The sequence below is a fragment of the Cydia amplana genome, chromosome 18 (assembly GCF_948474715.1).
Source record: "Cydia amplana chromosome 18, ilCydAmpl1.1, whole genome shotgun sequence".
Lineage (NCBI taxonomy): Eukaryota > Metazoa > Arthropoda > Insecta > Lepidoptera > Tortricidae > Cydia > Cydia amplana.
The window spans coordinates 8261930-8284220 of NC_086086.1; the positions used below are offsets into that span (position 1 = coordinate 8261930).

General features: G+C 35.7%; 1 protein-coding gene across 1 annotated transcript in view; it reads left to right on the forward strand.

The window, feature by feature from the left end:
• The window catches only part of LOC134656457 (mucin-2-like), a 90582-nt gene that overhangs the window by 15135 nt on the left and 53156 nt on the right, over nucleotides 1-22291 (forward strand). The gene's annotated exons all lie outside the window — the stretch shown is intronic.

The following is a 22291-nucleotide window of genomic DNA, read 5'->3' on the forward strand; positions in this document are numbered from 1 at the left end:
TACCAAGCCTGGGAAGGAAGTCTTTTCCATCTCTACCGCACTCAGAAAATTGTAGAGACACAGACTTCGAATTGTTTACTTAGGTAAAGGTTCAGGAAAATAATGTCAAATAAAACCCAAAGTAAACTCTTCCCAAGACCAGGCAATATTATAGAGTATAGAGACTGACAAGTGCAATTCACTTAACCTGCGGTCACATAACACTGGCGCACGCACTAGCTCATCTCATGGGCCACATGGCATAGCCTGACCGGGAACATATTGCGACAGTCCGGCCGACACGCTTTTACTATGACGTAGGTGGAAATCACAAGAAGTTTAGGGCTACACGGACCTTTGACAAACATACTCGTAGTTTTACTCTAGTACATCACAGCCGATTTTTGAGATAAGAGCACGAAAATTTAAGTGTGCCAACCTTGTTTAGATCCATACATAAGAGCTTGTGCCTAAAGAATATGACTGATAGAAATTACCATTTGGAACCATTCGCAATATTAATTAGACATTTGAGAAGAGACTCAGCATGCTAAAAGTGACGTGGTGCCAATATTTAGCCAACGACAATTTAATAGGGCGAATCAATGTCATACTCATAATTACGTCGGTAAACAGATTCGTAACCAAATACGAAAACTGACCTTTGTAAACATTGTTACTGCAACAGTACGTTGAAATTGAATGATAAACGATAACGCAAGCAATAGGTATACACAGCGAGTATGATAGGGCACCGTGGAATAACTGATACAATAGGAAAAAAACCTTTAAGTTGGCAATGACAACAACAACGCTTGTAATCGTGAATATCGCATCTATACTCAAAGAGTTACGTTCGAAATTGTATGAAATGTCCGGTGGAAATATCCTCCTACTGGGTTAAATGGAAATTACGTCTGTACGATGAAATGCGAGTGCAGATGTGCATGTTGCGATAGCGACCAGAGACTATGATAACACATGGTCATGTCGGTGGTATCTGTTGCCGAGATTGATTCATTGTAGTGTTAAATAAAAATAAAATAATTGATTGGTTGTTTGATTGATTGAATCATGTATGAACGCAAGGTACCTAGAGATACTGCAACAACCCTGGAACCAAGTTGAGAGTAGAATTATTGTCTAATTCTATTCTACGCGGAGGTTCAAAACCACTTGAGATCAGCGATTTTATGCTCTATCCTTTCCTGCAGAAAGACAGATTGTCCTGAAAATAGTTGTTTATTGTAATTATTAGGTATTTTATAAAGTACATTTGAAGATAGCAATGGAAATGCCCCGCACTAGACATTTTTCCTATTGAATTTGCGGAAAACACGACTCATTTGACTAACATCCTATCATAACACAAATCGTCAGTAGCAGAAACACCCTATCTATTTAGTAGGATCTGGATATTATTTTTATAAACAAAATATGTATAAACTCTGCAGCAGACTGAATTTCCAGCATGTGGCATACATTACATGTGCCGTTTATATACACAAATACCTAAACTTTAAATTAAATCATAATTATTTTCACATATGCAATGTATTTACGTTGAACCAGATGTGGAGCTACGATGACGCACCTACTAAAGAAATAAGCACATCATCTGTATCCAAGAACCGGGATTAATTTCATTGGGTGCTAAATTCCTCTAAGACATAGATTGATATTGACAATTTTAACATAACCTAACCTTTTTTTATGAGGGGAAATGCTTTACGCATACTATCCGGCGCGGGGACGGGCCGGGATGGTTATGTGGGACTCCCTGTTGTGGGCTAATCAGACCCCAGGTTTACCCACTAAAACCCCTCTGTTGCCGCCTCACTGCTATACGGCGAGGTCCCGGAACGCCGAAGTACTCTTCCTAACCTAACTTAACAATCAACGAGCCCGACAATTTATGCTGCTTAACATGATAAAACAGTAGTCTATCAATCAACCAATGTCATTCTGTTACATCTTCTTAATTATCGAAAACTATGTCAATATCGAGGTCTCGCACTTATAGTCTACGAAATGCGTGACTCATAAACGCATGATCATTCGAGCGAGTATAAAAGGCCTCTTTGTTGATAGCTCGATCCTAAAGCGGTATATAAGGTCATGTACCTACGGCAATTCTTCGGACCATAATACCAATGAACTTCTTTGGGAGGTAGCGATATTAAATTAAGGGTTTTTGGTGTTTTGGCCGAAACTTGTACGTAAATTACAGTGAAACCGAAAACTAGTTTTCAAAGGACAGCGATGGTGATTATATATTTCCTGTGGAATTCGTTGAATAACACGAAAACGAAGGCAATGAAATTATGTACCTATATTGTTCATATGCGACGATTATGGTAGCTTAGTGTTCAAATCATATGGAGAGGCAGAAAATATACATAGCTGTATGATTTAGTTATTTGTTATAGTTGTAACAACTGTACTGTAAAAATCACTAGAGGTATCCATTAAACAAGAGCAGTCTTACGAACTCATCTATATATATAAATGCAAGTGTCCTGACTGACTGACTGACTGACTGATTCATCAACGCAGAGCCGAAACTACAAAAGCTAGAAAGTTGAAATTTGCACACTAGGTTGAATTTACAAAGTGTACAAGAGATAAGAAGCGATTTTGAAAAATTCAACCCCTAAGGGGGTTAAAAAGGGGATGAAAGGTTGTATGGGGTGCAAGTTTTATTTTAAGCGAGGAATTTGAAACTTTGTAAAAATGTACTATATTAAAAAACAAGAAAATTAATTTCTGCGTTTTCGAAAATTCATCCCCCAAGGTGGTGAAAAAGGGGTTGAAAGTTTGTATGGAGATCAAATATTTTTGTGAGTGTTGGACTTGAAACTTTGTATATAGGGATATTATTATAAGACGGTAAAAGTAATTTCAGCGTTTTTGAAAATTCATCCCCTAACAGGGTTAAAAAGGGGTTGAAAGTTTGAATCCATTACAAATGCTTTGAAACTTCTTAGAAAGGCATAATAGCCGATGACAAAAAAAAGTAATTGCGACGTTTTAGGTAATTCAACCTCTAAGGGGGTAAAAAAAAGGATGAAACTTTGTCCTGGGGTGCAAATTTTATTTTAAGCTAGGACCTTGAAACTTCGTAAAAAGGTATTAAATTAAAAAACAAGAAAACTAATTTCAGCGTTTTTGAATATTCCTCCCCTAAAGTGGTGAAAAAGGGGTTGAAAGTTTGTATGGATATCAAACATTTTTTCGAACGCGGGACTTGAATATTTGTATTTCGGGATATTATTAAAATACAGGAAAAGTAATTTTAGCGTTTTGTATAATTCATCCCCTAACAGGGTTAAACAGGGGTTGAAAGTTTGAATCCATTACAAATGCTTTGAAACTTCTTAGAAAGGCATAATAGCCGATAACAAAAAAAAGTAATTGCAACGTTTTTGGAAATTCAACCCCTAAGGGGGTTAAAAAGTGGATGAAAGTTCGTCTTAGGGTGCAATTTTATTTTAAGCTAGGAACTTGAAACTTTGCAAATAGGAATTAAACTAAGATACAAGAAAACAAATTTCAGCGTTTTTAAAAATTCATCCCCCAAGGTGGTAAAACATGGGGTTAAAAATTTGTACGGATATCAAATATTTTTGAGAGTGCGGGACTTGAATCTTTGTATTTGGGGATATTATTAGAAGACAGGAAAAGTTATTTCAGCATTTGGTAAAATTCATCTCCTAACAGGGTTAAAAAGGGGTTGAAAGTTTGTATGGCGTTCAAATTTTATTTTAAGCTAGGAACTTGAAACTTCGTAAAAATATATGTTATTAAAATACAAGAAAACTAATTTCAGCGTTTTTGAATATTCATTCCCTAAAGTGGTGAAAAAGGGGTTGAAAGTTTGTATGGATATCAAACATTTTTTCGAACGCGGGACTTGAATCTTTGTATTTCGGGATATTATTAAAATACAGGAAAAGTAATTTCAGCGTTTTGTAAAATTCATCCCCTAACAGGGTTAAATAGGGGTTGAAAGTTTGAATCCATTACAAATGCTTTGAAACTTCTTAGAAAGGCATAATAGCCGATTACAAAAAAAAGTAATTGCAACGTTTTTGGAAATTAAACCCCTAAGGGGGTTAAAAAGGGGATGTAAGTTCGTCTTAGGGTGCAAATTTTATTTTAAGCTAGGAACTTGAAACTTTGCAGAAAGGTATTGAATTAAGATACAAGAAAACAAATTTCAGCGTTTTTAAAAATTCATCCCCCAAGGTGGTAAAACATGGGGTTGAAAATTTGTACGGATATCAAATATTTTTGAGAGTGCGGGACTTGAATCTTTGTATTTGGGGATGTTATTAGAAGACAGGGAAAGTTATTTCAGCGTTTTGTAAAATTCATCCCCTAACAGGGTTAAAAAGGGGTTAAAAGTTTGTATGGAGTTCAAATTTTATTTTAAGCTAGGAACTTGAAACTTCGTAAAAATATATGTTATTAAAATACAAGAAAACTAATTTCAGCGTTTTTGAATATTCCTCCCCTAAAGTGGTGAAAAAGGGGTTGAAAGTTTGTATGGATATCAAACATTTTTTCGAACGCGGGACTTGAATATTTGTATTTCGGGATATTATTAAAATACAGGAAAAGTAATTTTAGCGTTTTGTATAATTCATCCCCTAACAGGGTTAAACAGGGGTTGAAAGTTTGAATCCATTACAAATGCTTTGAAACTTCTTAGAAAGGCATAATAGCCGATTACAAAAAAAAGTAATTGCAACGTTTTTGGAAATTCAACCCCTAAGGGGGTTAAAAAGGGGATGAAAGTTCGTCTTAGGGTGCAAATTTTATTTTAAGCTAGGAACTTGAAACTTTGCAAAAAGGTATTGAATTAAGATACAAGAAAACAAATTTCAGCGTTTTTAAAAATTCATCCCCCAAGGTGGTAAAACACGGGGTTGAAAATTTGTACGGATATCAAATATTTTTGAGAGTGCGGGACTTGAATCTTTGTATTTGGGGATGTTATTAGAAGACAGGGAAAGTTATTTCAGCGTTTTGTAAAATTCATCCCCTAACAGGGTTAAAAAGGGGTTAAAAGTTTGTATGGAGTTCAAATTTTATTTTAAGCTAGGAACTTGAAACTTCGTAAAAATATATGTTATTAAAATACAAGAAAACTAATTTTAGCGTTATTGAATATTCATCCCCTAAAGTGGTGAAAAAGGGGTTGAAATTTTGTATGGATATCAAACATTTTTTCGAACGCGGGACTTGAATCTTTGTATTTCGGGATATTATTAAAATACAGGAAAAGTAATTTCAGCGTTTTGTATAATTCATCCCCTAACAGGGTTAAACAGGGGTTGAATGTTTGAATCCATTACAAATGCTTTGAAACTTCTTAGAAAGGCATAATAGCCGATTACAAAAAAAGTAATTGCAACGTTTTTGGAAATTCAACCCCTAAGGGGGTTAAAAAGGGGATGAAAGTTCGTCTTAGGGTGCAAATTTTATTTAAAGCTAGGAACTTGAAACTTCGTAAATAGGTAGTTAGGTAGTAGGTTTTATTAAATAGAGGACATGAAAATCTTCTAAGGGGGTTTAGAGGGATTACATCGAGGACAATTTTATTCAGTTAGGGGCTTGAAACTTCGTAGGTTGTGAAAGACAAGTCCCATGCGTTGTATAATATTAATAATTAAGAAATGATTAACCGTCCTACCGCAATCTCTTGCTGCATAATGTTCTAAGCTAATGTAGAATATATAACCACCAATATACAAATCCACGCGTACGAAGTCGCGGGCAACAGCTAGTCAAAAATAAATGAGTTGAACTGTAGAAAATGAAATATGATTGACACAGCAAAGAGTTGAATCAAAAAAACATTTTTTTACAGTACATAATATATCTTCCAATGAAGCGAGTCATATAATATTGATCGAACTTCGCTTGCGAAGCTCGTTTGATCATATATAATTATGGTGCTAATTTACTGCCCTAGTGCGGTAACTTTAGGGGTAACGTAAAACGTTGTCAATACACGTGCGAAAATGTAATTTCCTTTCGCATTTGTATCGTAATGTAGTATTATAATCTTCATCCTGCGGTAAAAACTGTCAGCGCTGGTACTGGTAGTCACGTTATTGCCAAAGGCAGAGGCAGCCGCGCAAATCGAGCGTAATTTTTGTACAATTAGGTCATGAAGAAACTGAATAAATACTGAGTGTATTTTTACAAACTTTCAACTACCTATGTGTATCTAACATCACCACGATTCTATTAACAAGCTAAAACTTAAGAGATCTGACAAGTTGACCAAAAAATATATTTAACAATTGAACCAGCTTACAAAATTTTACGAGTGTCGGTTGAGAATTGCGACCTGTAGAGGAGAACATTCAGACATACGAAAGCACTTCCGAGTCAAAACGGAGACCTTCGCTAACGCTTCGGTTACATTACGTATTTCCTTATCAAAAATGCTATAAAATAAATGAATACATAAAGTAGTAGGTACATTATGTTAAGTAGTAGGCTCGATATAGATAATTGCAGCTTGAGTAAACGCAGTTTTTTTGCCTCATTACCTCAGTTTCCGATTTGCCTAATCATTAATTAAGCTCGAGTCGCACTTGCCACTTCTTGCAAGTCCAGTGACTACAAGAAATCAACGATGGGCAATCAGTCGAGGGGTGACGCAAAAACACCGCCAAGTCCATACGCCGTGAAGGCAAAGCATTGCAAGAACATATTTTTTTCTAAATATTTATTATTATTTCGTGATGGATAATTTTTGCACAAAAACAGTGTTTTTTTACGCTTTTTCTGTCGATTTAAATTTAAACGGAAACGGTAATTACCGAAAAGTACTTAATTATGTTGCTGAATCTGACGAGGTTTTTGTTGTTTTCGTTGCGGCGAGGAAGGTAACTCGTGCAATTTTGTAACTAAACAACAGTGGAAGCTGTCAGTTGGATGCCAGCAAAAACAATTGATGACTGGAATTTTCCGTGCGTAAATAAGTTGATATATTATGTTAATAAAATCTAACTAAGGGCCACCCCACATTTGGCGTCTTTCGGGCGTCGGCGTCTGGTCAGCGCTATGGAAAATGACGTCGCTGCGCAGTTGCGTCGACGTTGCGTCGAGCAGCGGCCATAGCGCTGACCAGACGCCGACGCACGAAAGACGCCAAATTTGGGGTGGCCCTTAGCATTTAAAATTTAACGAGATAAATATAGGAATCTCAACTAAGTACATATAAATTACGAAAAAAAATCGACAAACGTGACTGGCATCAAGTGCACAATGTCGTATCCGAAACAATAGGTTCCTAGGTACATATAATTACGCGCACAAGTACCTGCTGTTCTAAGTTATATTACTTAGAACAGTAGGTACTCGTGCGCGTAATTTTCATTAATTAAATTAAGGGTTCATTGCTGTTTATAGGTAAGTCTTGTCAGTTTTAATAAATCTGTTGTTAAGAAATTGTTATGTTGTGTTACAGGCTACAATCACAAAGAACTAGTAAACTGATTAGTGACATCCTTGTTTACTAAGGCACTAACTATGCTACAAAGCCAAGTAATCATTTTAGTTGTAACAATGACTGTATTCATTACCTACTTTTGTATACTAGGAAACACGGTTAGCATTTTAAATGTGAAAAATTAAGCGTGCAAGTTTATAATTATTTATGGAATACAAATAACACGGAAACTTTTTTGCAACATTACAGATTAATACAGGAACTTGTTACTTGGCAGCTAGTAAAAAACATTAAATTTAAAATGTTCATCAATTTATATTTGTCAATTTTTTATTTGGAATCTAACTAAGGTTACGTTTTTCAATCATTTTTGAATTAAGTAGGTTTTATTTATTGTGTAAAAGTTTAAACACATAGCAATAGGTATTTGTTCTATCCTACTAACGTTGTAAACAATTGCCTACAACTTATTTTAGTTATACGAGAGATTTGAGAGAGCATTTAAAATATGTATGTCGATTTATAGCAAAACAACCCAAATTTACCCCTAACTAAAGGCAGTGCGCTCTCATAGTAAGACAATTAGTAAAGCAGCGGTTGTGGTGATCAATAAATAGTCTTAGTCGCCATCTTTCAAACAAAACTTTCATTACAGTCTTACATACGTAAATCAGTAATTAACGGTCTGCTCCTAAGGATGAATCATGGAACCATGGCATCGGTTCAGTGGGTCAGGATGTGAACCGGTTACAATGAGGACTGTGCAGTGTACTAACAGCAACACTCTTAACTTGACCATCGATAGACTTTATTCCTTTGTAATACGGTTCACAAATAGTTATTCAAACAATGAGCACTGTATGTACGGTGTACGCCTACGTGCGATGCGATGTAAACAGGTAGCCGTTATCTGAAAATACAGTAAAATCTGTTTGAAAATTACTTCATTGAAATGCGAGGTAATATTAAATAGGTACTTTTACTACTGAATTACGAACGAAATAAGACATGTTTTGGTGATTTATTTTAAGACAACTTTGAGGTTGGTGCTAGATTACTCTACTTAGTAGGTATTAGATACCTCTAGCTAGACACAAATCACATAAACACATCTCTTGCAAATATGACGACGGGCTGACATTGAAATTTAATTGGGATCATATTTTACGCTTCTGAATTGGCTTAAACAATTAAGGTAAGGGTCCGTTGACAAATGGCGACTAGTTTACGACTCTTACGAGTGATTTACCTACAACTTACTTTACTGACGTACCTATTAAATGTGATTGTCAACACGTTCATACATGCTCCACAAAGTTTAATTATTTATGGGCTCCGTAAGGGTGGAATCACATCTGTCAGCATCGAGCCGCATTTTATATATGAGAAATCGCTCATTAGTATGAAGATGCGTACGCATCGGAAAGCTGAAAGCATGCGTACGCATCTTCATACTAACGAGCAATTTCTCATATATAAAATGCGGCTGGATGCTGACAGATGTGATTCCACCCTAACTTTGCAATAAAATTGTAATGTTTTGACCGATTAATGAAAGCCTAATTTTCATTACTCAAACTGTACAATGATATTCTTTGATGAGTTAGTAATTCATACATTACACGACAATAGAAAAAGACACATTGCAAGCGATTGTTAACAAGCTTGTCATTTTAACTGCGATAATTCGAAGGTTAGGCGCAATTTGTGAGAGAATGCAATACCTGGCATAATTACGAGCCTATTATGAATAAAATGCATTAAAACTTTAAAGCAGTAGAACACCGTTCCAAAAATGTATTCGATATAATTATAGGCCACTACTGACGATTAAGGAACCGTAGTATATACATATACCGTATTATAAGTAGGTAGCATTGTTATTACAAGTGTATGTGTGTTTTACTTTTTAGGGAACGTTCTAACCGCCGCAGCTGGTAGTGTGAATGTGAACTGTGAACAGTTGGCGACAAACTTATAATGCTTTTCTTTAATTTACTCGGGATCTACAGCTATAATCTACATCTTAGCCGAACGTTAAAATTTACGCATTATACAAGGTCTATTATTATGAAGTTAATAAATTACTATGCCATTAGACTCTTAGTACCTACCTATAAATAGTACCTACTCAGAGTATCTAATATTGGGTATCATTGATGTACGAAATTAAAGAATTTAAGTAAAATAAAAATACTTGGATATAATTTTCCAAATACCGCTAAAGTTATGATGCAGTTGAATTCTTATCGGAATAAGGACGGCTGCCTTGATACTGTTTACACAATGCCACCGTCTGGGAACGGCTACTTTTTGTCCGTAAACGCTCTCCGCCACTCAAACTGACATATGACAATGAATCTGCCAAACGAATGTCAATTATATCCCAATTAGAAAAGGTTTGATTTAGAACGACAACAGCGCGACCAGCATCGGTGACCCGTGCGCTGATCTTTTTAATAATGGTCTATAAAAAGATGTCCGTTTAGTTTTTAGGTGCTATTGTATCTTATTAAGCCGTGATTGTTGATTGTCTATGCTATTAGTTTCAGAGAATTTCGAATTGGTAGATGCAAATAGGTCCTGGATGGCCTAGTCCTAAGTCGAAGTTCATTTAGGGAAGGGAACTGAGCGACATTTACTTTTAGATCGATCCCGAAATCGCTATAAAAAGGCGGTTTTAAGACTCGTGACAAAATTAAGACCTCGATTTATTTTTTCGATATTAACTCCCTAGCTGTATACCACGTACCCCTTTGTTTGTATAGTGGAAGTAAGACACGTGTTAATGTTTTATTGCCAGGATATTCTTTCTACGATATATCTGACCATGGTCATTGTCATTACTGTGAAGTACGGAGGAAGGATCTCTATCTTAATAACATAGCTTCACTACTTAAATCAGATATATCTTATCTATGATCGCATGGTTAGTTCTAGCAATAAACTACCTGTTGTAGGTAAGTATACCTATAACTCTTCTCTCTTCTTCCTCGCGTTATCCCGGCATTTTGCCACGGCTCATGGGAGCCTGGGGTCCGCTTGACAACTAATCCCATGATTTGACGTAGGCACTAGTTTTTACGAAAGCGATTGCCATGCCATCTGACCTTCCAACCCAGAGGGGAAACTAGGCCTTATTGGGATTAGTCCGGTTTCCTCACGATGTTTTCCTTCACCGAAAAGCGAATGGTAAATATCAAATGATATTTCGTAACAATGTGAATAATTAATTAATTATTCTATGCTCCAGGATTACATGTTATTGTATAACCATATATGTAGATCTTAATGCCATAACAAAATACGCTTCATCCGGATCTTAAGTAAATGGGGTAATTAATTCGGAGCACGTTATCAATTAACCTTCTCCGGCTCTATGATTAAACACTATGTATGTGATTATGATTTAAAAAAAGTTTAGACATAAAACTATATCAATATATTTATTTTTTAAGTTATGGTCAGCCGTAACTTCGATACAGGGTTGGAAAAAAATGTTGGTTAATATTATAAAAATATGTAATAATAAACAGGGATGTTGCGGATGCCGATTGTTTGACATCCGCGGATGCGGATGCGGAGTTTTAAAGGCTCACATCCGCGGATGCGGATGCGGATGTCAAGATAGTACCATAAAAACGTCAAATATTACATTTTAGTAATTTTTTTTCAAAAAACCGGCTAAATGCGAGTCGGACTCGCGTTCCAAGGGTTCCGTACATTAAGTCCCACTCACGCTTGACTGCTCATTTCTAATAGGTTTTTTTGGTTAATGACTAAATTACCTAGCAGTCTAGCACTTACGCCGATGCTTAGACGTTCCTGTACCGACCTGTTCCACATCCGCATCCGCATTAAATCCGCATCGATTTTATACGGATGCGGATGCGGATGTTGAAAATAATGCGGAAGTTCCGCGGTTGCGGATGCGGATGCGGATATTCGCAACATCCCTGATAATAAATATCAGAATCAGACATTAATAGATGCGTACGTATATTTAAATTTATCTTGGATTGATAAATATACGTACCTACTAATGTTTTATCATATTTTAGTAGGTCTCTATCAGTTCTTTGGTCTAGATCGTGTCAACGATACATGCAAAGGTATACTCGAAAAACGTTTTCGTCTTTTGTGACGTTGGTTAAAAATAAAAACGCATCACTCTTTCGATTGACTATTAGTTAAAGTCAAACTTAGGAGAGCGTGCTATGTACCCCAAAATGTTTAATGTTTTATTTTATTTTATTGTTAATCGTCGGCGATGGCGGGATAACTTAGACTCCTTTTTGAGAGACTAGCCTAGACTAGAGATGCAGCTCAAAATCGGGAGGAGTGGAAGAAGAGGGGGGAGGCCTTTGCCCAGCAGTGGGACACAATAGGCTCGCAATAATAATAATAATTGTTAAATAGTAAATATAAACTGTCAATCCTTACACATGAACGGCATGAGTAGGCGCGGTGAAATAGAAAACTAAAATTGCTGCAATCATATCAGTGTAGGTGTATTTTCTCTAATTTATTTGTAGCCAAGTGTCTAGTGATACATTTTGTAAGGCTGTGGGCATACAAGCGAATATAAATTTTACGTAAGTCGCCCGCCAAGTTTTATGTTGATACATAGGTACTTAGGTATAGGTACATAGGAGCTATTCATAAATTACGTCGTTTCAAATTAGGGGGGGGGGGGTCTGGACATCGGATGATGGTAGCAAGACGTAGTACGTAATCGAAGCATGATTTTTGGATGATTTTAGGGGGGGGGGGGGGGGGTTTAAAAATCGTCAAAAATAGATGACGTAATTTATGGACAGCCCCAATGGGGTTTTATGAAGGTATATAATAGGTACATATGGCGCGGACATACATTATTAGATTATTACTGCCAAGAGTGCTAAGCCCGTTCAAAACAAGCATAGTCGAAGGCATGAACCTATAGGTCCATGGTCGAAGGCAGTTTTGTTGCAGGCAGGCAGTTTTGTTGTGCAGAACTTATTCACTTTTCATCACACTTGCTCGAAAAAGATCTTATTTCATGCAGGTGTACTGAAGGACAAAGGCCTCTATTGTTCCCGCGGGAGTTATAGATTCTAAAAAAAAAAAACTATAACACACGAGTGAGTTATGGCTTTTTTTTTAATTATGTCACTAATTCATACGAAACAAGTAGTTTTTAAATGAGTTTTACATTGAAAATATGACGTTTATAAATTATTTTTTATGTGTATGTTTAAAAATATTTAATTTGATTAATATACTAGCCGTAAAAAAAATGTTTTTAATCCATTTTCGGTTATGGCTGAATCCGGGTGGATCTGTGCCTTCGAATCCTAACCTGCCAAAACAAGATAATATGGCGGACGAATGTTTGAAATGTCACCGTATTTAAGAATAATTTTGCTTAATATGTAGTTTTTTCTTCTCAAGTGTGATGAAAAATATTGTGTGTGATTCCGGGGGTAAAAATATTGTTACTCGAGTCTTTAATTCACTCCAGCCTGCTCCAGGCTGTCGTAAATATATATAGACTCTCGTACAATATTTCACGTTGCACAATGTACTATTGCTAGTGCATAGATAAAGTACACCACAGCCATACCACGCTAAGTTTTTATGCCAAGTGCTTCGTCAACTATGGAGCTTATGGGAATATGCATTTTTTTTACCAAATTTGTACAAAGTTAGCTGGGTCAGAGTCTATCATTTCTATGTGATACTGTTCTCATGTGTATTTATTTATTATATTTTTTGGCAAGGCAATGTCCTCAGTTAACTTTTTATTATATAGGTATACTGTTTTAAATTTAATCGTTGGACGTAATATATGTGGGAGCCACCCACACGTCCGTATTTTCTACCCGGACTGTGACTCATCAACAACCGTTAAAAATATTAACAGAAACCAATAATAGATATAGTTTGTAGCTTTCTAATAGAGCCCGACGGCTAATCCTATTGTCTATTGTTAAGTAAAACCACTCGTGCCACAACCACCTGCATAAAAAATCGGTACTTTGGTTACTGAGTGCCGGCGAGTCGAACGCTATAGAACCAGTCTAAAATGTGTCATCGAGATGCGTAACAAAGGCGCGTTATCGGAGAGCGCACCTACACTGGTTTTTTGAGCGTTGGACTAGCCCGCGCTCAGGTGCCCAATAGAATAATTAAGACCCTTTTTTGCAGGTAAGTAGCACGTGCGGTTTTACTGAACAATAGACAATAGGATGAGCCGTCGGGCTCTATTAGAAAGCTTCAAACTATACAATGTATATATTTTTTCGAGTAAGTATTTACTTGATTTCTCGTTTTGTTTAGAGCTATACAAAAACCTTCTAATTTTGAGAAGGTCATCTTATATGTAGAAGCCAGATTTGTTATGTATTTTTTAACAATAAATATTTCTAATCTGAGGAATTCTTGTAAATTCAAAGAAATAAAAGACGTCGATGAGATAATTTAGACATCACAGCACTTTTAATCCCTTGTTTAGAGCTATACAAAAACCTTCTAATTTTGAGAAGGTCATCTTATATGTAGAAGCCAGATTTGTTATGTATTTTTTAACAATAAATATTTCTAATCTGAGGAATTCTTGTAAATTCAAAGAAATAAAAGACGTCGATGAGATAATTTAGACATCACAGCACTTTTAATCCCTAATCTCACGAATGTAGAGTCTGTGCGGAAAGAGAAGAGTCGTGGAATGTATTGGGCCCCATACATTCCACGACTCTTCTCTTTCCGCACAGACTCTAGTGTGGACCTGGCTTTACAAGCCTCATTACACAAATTGCAGTAATCATTGTTGCTTATGTTGTCAGGTGGACTGGGTGATGTCACATAATACAAATCGTGTATTAACAGTTTCATACTATAATGGGATATTGTTTGAGTCAAACTGGGGTTAAATATTATAGGAACGGTAGTTATTTATGTTAAGTTGTGAATGTTTTTATGTATTTATATTGTCTTATTTGTTCACTGGCTTTCAGATATGTTTCTCATTAAAGAAAGGTATCACTACATAGTATAAAACAACGTCGCTTCCCGCTCTGTCTGTCCCTATGTATGCTTAGATCTTTAAATCTACGCCACGGACTTTGATGCGGTTTTTTTAATAGATAGGGTGATTCAAGAGGAATTTTTATGTAATTTGTTAATCCGTGCGAAGCCAGGGCGGGTCGCTAGTATCTTTATATTTCTAATATATTAGTACTTATTAAGATTTCACAAAATGCAATAAAAACACTTTTTATATGAATTAAATACTCTACTCGGCAATTAAAACACAAAAATTTAAAACACGGCACACCGATTATCCTCGCGACACCGTATCAGTGTTACAGAATAAGTTAAATAAGTTATTACATATTATCATAACCGTGTACGTGCGCCGCTTATCAAATGTGCCCGTAAACAATTGTGTGTACAACGCTAATTCGTGCGTAAATCATATATTGCGTTCATCTCAAATACTAATGAAAGAAAGTCATATACTTACGAGTAGCTATAAATATGCATATCTGATTTCTCTGCATGCACGCTACTCGAGCGCGTTGGAATCGTATAACGATTTTTTTTTATAGTAAATGCTTGAGTCGATTAATCGATTGATTGGTAGGGGTCATTTCGGAACTCTGTTACGCAATCTATCCATCTTTACTAAACTGTAGGTTGTTGATTGTGAGTAGAGGAAGGTGGGTCAAGTTGAGGCATTGTTGCCTGCTGGTATCATCTCTTAAAACACCTACAAAACAAAACCTATGTAAGAATGGTGTGCTTTTATTTCTAAGCAAATTGTTTTTAGGTTTCCAGCTTCAGAAAAAGAAACAAGTTAATGAACCCGCCATTTTGGGCTCGATGCCATGTATCCCTATAGGTTGTACAACGTAGGTATGTACCTAATACGTACGTACCTGCACATAATCGTTTGTTTCGATTTGCTTTTATAAATTGTACAATAAATACATTTTTACACCACATCCTAAGTTCCTTGACAGACTTTCATAAATCTCTAAAAGTCTAAAATATGCATAATTATAAAGAGATAAATCTGCAAGTTTCTTGCGCAAGAGATAAGATTTGGAATGGCTCTTCACGAAGTATGGCGGTATGAGTGATGAATATGCATCAGTTGAGTTATAGCAATTTACGTAACAGATGAGTTACTTTGGGATTTGACGGATTAGAATGAAACAAATTGGGTAATTATTGTAAAGTTTTAAGCTTTTGTATTGTAATAGCGCAATTTGTGCAACCTTAATTGATATTAAAATATTATTTGTTTCTGGCACTGGTCTCATAAATCTCATAATACATTAGAGGTCATCTATTATTACAGATTTTGGCATTTTTTTTTCTATTAATCGATTAATTTTTGTGTATAATGGCTCCGTTGATAATGTGGTTGATTTCGCCAACATCAATGTTTTAGACACGTTGGGTTTATGAAACATACAATGTGTCTTAAGGAAAATATGATTTGTCAAGACCCTCCTTTCCCCCACATGAGACTGGGTGAGATTTGGCACGATCCCCTCCCTCACTAAAAAAAAAAAGTTTTCATAACAGTAACAAATACAAACAGTTTTCATATCAGTAACAAATTCCCAGAAGATGTAGTATCGGCCCAAAGTGCCAATGACTTTAAGAATAAATTAGATAAGCACAATGCAAACTCTGTTGATGACTCTGGATACAGGCATTATCAGTTATTTCAACTGCCTGCCTGCTTAACAAATATGTAATAAATATTTTTTTTTCAGTGGTTAACATGTAAAACCTATATAAAGGCAATCACAAAAAAAAACAGATTGAAGTCAGAGTAGGATTTTCCAAATAAAATAGACTATAGAAACTGTGCGGAAAGAGAATGGGAAGTATGGGGCCCAGTACATTCCACGACTCTTCTCTTTCCGAACAGACTACGTACAGCGGCGTCGCAGGACTTTCAATTTCTATTATCTCTAATGATTATCTTTTATTATCAAACCTGCACGTAACACGATGAAAGTACAACTGTCACAACAATTCATTAATGTCACAGTGATTGTAAAGCAAAAGTATTTTCGAGTAAAAAACGTAAATGGCCGGCACACGAGCGTGCGTCACGCTCCATCTCGCGGGAGCTCACATGTATTAATTCGGTGAAATGTTGACAGGGACAATTAATCTTTAGATCTAAAAGTGCCTGTCATTTCTTTGAAAACATTTTCAGAAGTGATCACACATTTTTGACTCATTGGGAAAGTTTTAAAATGTAAGTACATACGTGAAAGGTTAGGTAGCTAGTAGTGGATTACCAATTTTATTTTAGACGTTGTTTCAGCAAATTTAAAAATACCTTATACCCATTTACCTATGTTTGATATTGAAATAGCATTCGTATGACCTATATGTTAGAAAAATACATGTGGCGCAGCGCAGCCAACCCGGCTTTTGACTCATGAATGTCAAGGCTTTCCATAGTTCCCACTAATCTGTTCACCAGTCAGCTATAAATACACTTGTTATAAGAGTATTTACAATATAAACTGCGTGCTCTTTATTTCGATGGAATAAGGTGCACAATGTAGGGCTGCAGTTCAGTGTACGCTGTCGGTAATCTTTTCAAATGGCTGGTATGGCTTCCAAACCCTATTTATCTTATCCGGAAGACCGGAAACGGCAGAATGGTGGTGTCATACAATGTATGCCGCACTATGCATTAACTCTGCTGCTTACTGTAAATCATAAAAAAATAATTGTTTAAATTTGAACTTTAATCGAATTGAAGATTATGAATTTTATTATAGGTAACTGCCATATAGTTAATTTAATATATGTCTTGGCAAGGGTTAACACAAAAATCTTTATAGTACAGGTAAAATAAGCCTAAATATGGCAATTTGGCGGCAAAATATGTACATCAATAAAAAATTGTTTATGACCTTTATCTTGGCACTAGAAATGAGGATCTGCCGAGTCCTATCAAGGGGTTCGTACGCCTAAATTTTGATAGGACTCGGCAGATCCTCATTTCTAGTGCCAAGACAAAGGTCATAAACAATTTTTTATTGATGTACATATTTTGCCGCCAAAATACACTACTTTTCCTGTGCTAAATGGGCATTCGTGTTAAATCTGTTAAAATTGTCTTCTGATATCGCTTACGGCTGTTTTGAGTGGCGGGGTAAAATATGTTTTTACTAAATTTACCTTTTACCACACTACCGTCACCGAAGAATAATCTAGATATATGTATTTATTAAAACTGTACCTACAGTTAATCTTATTTTTCATAGTTTTCGCCATTTTCAATACTGAAACGATTCCAAGGATCGACCATAAGTTAAAATCCGTAATTATATATGTGGGCTGTGGAGAGTGTGGAGCATTGCAAAAACTTTACCACTTTTAGAAGAATACTCTCTGCTTTGGTAAGAGATGAACCTTGAAACAATTATTGCAAGTAAAATACGGGCTCCAAAACCCGGCATCTCTGAGGCGGAAGCAGCGGAACCGGCCACGGCCGTGCGCATTGCCACGCGGTGGCTTCCTTCATGCTAATTACGCAGAACAATACGCAGGAGTACTACGGACAGAAGTATCATTCGCGTTTTTTCATATATTTTATTATAGGACAATTTTTACTTAGTCCCACAGTAAGCTCTGTGTATACCTAAGCATCAAAGGACCGGTTAGGTTAGTTTTATTTTTCAAACTTATCAACAATAAATAAATCAACCGGAGATTCAAAACAAAACTTTTAAGGAAAACATCGTGCGTTATATAAATAACTTCTTATAAGAAGAATATCTTTCAAAACTGCAATCTGGATGACCACGACGGGATTGTGTGCAGTATGTCAAAGGGTCACGAAATTGTGTCAGACTGATTTGACTGATTTTATAGAAACTGATAATGGAAATTTCACCGATTCTGCGGTTCGTCCTTTTATCATGTTTTTCTCGCGACCTAAACACTTTTATTTAACGCATTTTACTATAATTCGTTTATAACTTTATTCACCTTCTTTTAATGGAAAACCAGACCCTCATTATGTTAACAAGCACGTGTTATCTTCATCAGCCAAAACGACTTTATCGAGAAGGTAATTTTGCAACTTAATTATGCTGTAAGATAAATTTGCATTTAGTATTGCATATCTTTAACATTAAACAGTTACACAGTATTTGATATTTCAAAAGGATTGGATTTTGCAAATTCTTATTGCGAATAACTAAGAGAGAGACATTGGACAGAAACAGATTCTAAAATCCTCAATTTCAGGGTTAAACTTTTTAATGCCAGGAACTTTATGAAAAGTGAAGACTACAAAATTGATATGAGAAAGGATTTAGCAGTTTGGATGCCATTTGTTGATGCAATTTACAAACTTAATCATACTCAGACATTGGCTCGTCATTTCCGCGCTTATTTTAAATATTACTCCATTATTTCTGAGATATAATTTGACTGTGTATAGTACAGGAAACAAGCATATTCTAAGACGAGGTTCGGACCCAAGTTAGAAGTTAAGAGGCGCCGTAATTGCGTCGTTGCCCAACCTCTGTCGCAATGCTTCCATGCTATTTATGTGAGCCTGGTCGGTGTCGGTACCTCTGTATTGCAAAAGTTATTAAGCAGCATTCGTTACGCGTGTATTTAGGTTTTTTCATTTAGTTGTATCAAAAGTTGACCTTCAGCGTTTCCTTTACATTTATTTAGTAATTTGATATTTTAATTAATTCTGGTATGAGTTTTGCCAAATTTTGAGACTATGCAAACAGAATCAACAATAACTGGGCGTTTTTAGGGTTCCGTAGCCAAATGGCAAAAAACGGAACCCTTATAGATTCGTCATGTCTGTCTGTCTGTCCGTCTGTCCGTCTGTCCGTCTGTCTGTCCGTCCGTATGTCACAGCCACATTTCTCCGAAACTATAAGAACTATACTGTTGAAACTTGGTAAGTAGATGTATTCTGTGAACCGCATGAAGATTTTCACACAAAAATAGAAAAAAAAAACAATAAATTTTTGGGGTCCCCATACTTCGAACTGAAACTCAAAATTTTTTTTTTCATCAAACCCATACGTGTGGGGTATCTATGGATAGGTCTTCAAAAATGATATTGAGGTTTCTAATATCATTTTTTTCTAAACTGAATAGTTTGCGCGAGAGACACTTCCAAAGTGGTAAAATGTGTGTCCCCCCCCCTGTAACTTCTAAAATAAGAGAATGATAAAACTAAAAAATATATATGATGTACATTACCATGTAAACTTCCACCGAAAATTGGTTTGAACGAGATCTAGCAAGTAGTTTTTTTTTAATACGTCATAAATCGCCTAAATACGGAACCCTTCATGGGCGAGTCCGACTCGCACTTGGCCGCTTTTTTTTTTGTTGTCCCCTACACTTTTTTTTTAAATTTGGGATTTTTTATGTTATTTCTACTCAGAATCACGAGCTCTTTCTATCCTAATAGGAGAAAAAAATTGTCCTTTTTATTTCCATTTAGGTTTTTATTTCCATTACGTCACCATTTTTCATAGACTTTGTATGGCGGTCGCGGAATGGAAAGATCGAAAAATGTATGGAAATTTTGGGACACTTTTTATCTCCTATTAGGATAGAAAGAACTCCTGATTCTGAGTAGAAATAACATAAAAAATCCCAAATTTGAAAAAAAAGTGTAGGGGACAACAAAAAAAAAAACGCCCAACTGATAAGTAACCGATTGTAATTTAATTATTATTTAGATCAAATCTGATTTAGATCAAGCAAGGGCGTGCATCCAGGCATAGTTTAACCAATAAAAATGAGTACTTACTAATAAAATAATTCAAAGAATCAAAGCCTTTACTAACTCCATTCCATCTCTGCAGGAATCAATAGTATAGTTCATCACATTAGATAAATTATGTCCTGCTGAAAAAGTTTTAGAACAATGGCTAACTGAAAACTTTGAAACTATACATCAATCAATGTCCATAAAATTGTACAATTTCATAAAACACGCAATTATTTGACCCATTCAGCCTGTTTGCCGGTAAAGCATACATTCAATATGTCAATCACCTGTAATACCTGAAAACATGATCTTAAATAAGCCTTATTGGTTTTAAAATAAGGTTCAAAGTTTCTTATTCAGGCTGGAAGTATTTTATTAGTGTCGCATAAGGCGGCGTTGAGTTAACGGTTTAGGTATTTCTGTCGAAAGCCATATTTCATATTTCATATTTCATATTTCATATTTCTTTATTCATAAAATTACAAACTTTATATGTCAAAAATGTATACTTATAATTAGTCAATTTCAATTCATTAATATAATATTCATGAGTTACAGTAAAATAAAACACTATTATAATAATCAACATAATTCAAATAAATAAAATAAATTAAAAAATTAAATTACAATTAAATCATTATTATTAATATTATTATATTCTGACATGTCATAAAAGGCATTTCTAGTGAGCCATTTTTTTAACTGAGTGTAGAATGTCAGGTCATTTTCAATATTTTTAATGTTGTCGGGTAGTTCATTATAGATACCTGGCCCCGCAATAGATACCGTTTTATTGGATTTTGCAAGTCGACAACATGTCGAGTCCAACATATTTTTGTGTTTTTGTGTAATACGTGAACTTTTAAATGTCTTTATTGGAAATAGGTGTATGTTTTTTCTAATATATTTAATTATGTAAAATAGATATTGTGATGTGAGTGTCATTATGTTGTTATTTATGAATAGTTGCCTAGCGGGGGTTCCGTGTGGGACATATGATATGATCCGTACGTACTGCACGTTTTTGTAAAATGAATACACGCTGCCATTCCGCAGCTGTGCCCCAGAATTCTAGGCCGTAGCACATCACCGAATGGAACAGCGAGAAGTAGCTAGTCCTTAGCTGCTGGTGAGGCAAGATTCGCGCCAACCTGCTTAATGCGAAACATGCACCAGACAACTTGCCACACACGACATCTATATGCACGTTCCACTTCAAGGCACTTGGTACTATTTACCTGAGGAAGGACGGCGCCGTCCACATTGACACTTAGTGGGCGCGGGGGCCTACCTCCTAGGCTTATGTGCATCACTTTGTATTAATAACTTGATCCATTTAAGCGTTTTTTGGGCGGTATTTTTTATTAACTGTACGATCTGCGTGCTACAATCAGATTAAATTATGGACTCATATGATAATTATGAATTCATTATTTTTAACGCTCTAAGTAGGTATAGCTGGTCAACCAAATCTTGTCAGTAAAAAAAGGCGCGAAATTAAAATTTTCTATGGGCCGATATCCCTTCGCGCCTACATTTTTCAAATTTGCCGCCTTTTTCTACTGTCAAGATCTGGTTGACCAAGTATATAAGCCAGTTAAAGTTTTTTTTTAAGTTGAAAAAGTTAGTTTAAGTTGAATTTATGAAACGATAAACTTCTTATGCATAAACTTAACTAAAATGTACTGACACTCATTTTTGGTTTTGAAATATTCATGTAAACAAGTTATTACGTTATTTTTCTTAAATTCAACGTTACTAGGCAAAGGCTAGGGTATAAATGAAAATAACGAAGGATTTACGTTCCTACTAATAAAAGTAGGTATTCGATCGAGTATGAATACAGCTTTACCGGTCAGAGGGCGGAGTTCACCGGGTGCAAAGGTGAATGGATCCTAATGTTGACACTGCTATCACGCAACAACCTGCTACCCTGTTCCGAAACAACATAACTACACTTCAAATTGTTCTAGAACTCTAGAATAGCGAAAACTGACTTATTGAGACGGGTTTATCACAATTTAAATCTGCTTATGTACAGTACTTACGAGTATCAGTAT